Here is a 1,142-nt window from a genome sequence, read left to right as displayed (position 1 = left end):
AAATTAATGCAAATATTTAATCAGATTTGTTTATCAATATTAAAAACATCTCAATCTGCATAGATTCGCAAGAAATATTTCTAAAGAAATTATGAAATCTAATAATTAAGTCATAAAATGTTACTGGACAAATTCAAGAAATAATAATAAAATAGTCAGTAGTCCGTTCCATCCTGCAACAAAATAGTTTTTTGTAAATAATTTCAGTTTGATGTACATGTATGAAGAAAAGTAAAAAGTGTTTTGGAAATAACAAGAAAATATTATTTTTGTGTGCAATTTAGAAAACACTCGACTCAGAAATAAATAGCTTGTAGTAATAAATTCCATAATATGAAAAGGCATTCCCCGTGGGAAGGTCTATACATGTAGTTTGAATCTGTGGCTTCAGTCTAAACTGGCTACCAAAGTGTCTTGGAAACAGAGGTTTATCAACACTAGTCTGACCTGAAGTCATTGTGATGGATGACCCATTTCTAAGAACCAAAGTCGCCACCAAAGAGATCCAAAAGGAAAGTAAATGTTTTTGAGGATATGTAAAAAGAAAATAGAAGACTTATACATTCATATGAAACCGTATATACAGCTCATTTATAAAACTTACCCAATTCGCATTTGCTCATTAGATGTGTTTTTAAACTTGTACGGTACTTGCCCAGTGGACTGAAGTAGCCAGCTTTTGCACGGAGCTCCTCGGTGCTAGATAAATCTGTCTATAGCACCCCGATGCTGGGCGATTTCTACTTTCACGTGACATCATAACTCATGTTTTACGACGATTGACATCATAACTAAAAAATTTCAGAATTCTGTTTGCCATTTCACATTGTATCATTGTTTAAAAAATATTCAAACAAATTAATATTTTCAACTTTATATTGTTACGTTGTTACATTTTTATGTCGTGTATGATTAAATGACTTTGTAGGTAAAATGTTTACGAATAATGCTAATAAACAAGCTGTTGGTTACAAAATTAATGTTTTGTTACTGTAATTAAATGGGCAAAAAAAAGCATCAATCACCATTGTGAGGTATAGATAAGGCAATTCCAAACCTCTGGACAAAATGTTTTTGTCACTCGGGTTGGAATTGCCGTATCTATATCTCGCAATGGTGACAGATTCTATTAGTCTTCGATG

The sequence above is a fragment of the Gigantopelta aegis genome, chromosome 10, assembly GCF_016097555.1.
Source record: "Gigantopelta aegis isolate Gae_Host chromosome 10, Gae_host_genome, whole genome shotgun sequence".
In the NCBI taxonomy this organism is placed as follows: Eukaryota; Metazoa; Mollusca; class Gastropoda; order Neomphalida; family Peltospiridae; genus Gigantopelta; species Gigantopelta aegis.
The sequence above is the reverse complement of the archived record's forward strand: the minus strand, read 5'-3'. Positions refer to the sequence as shown.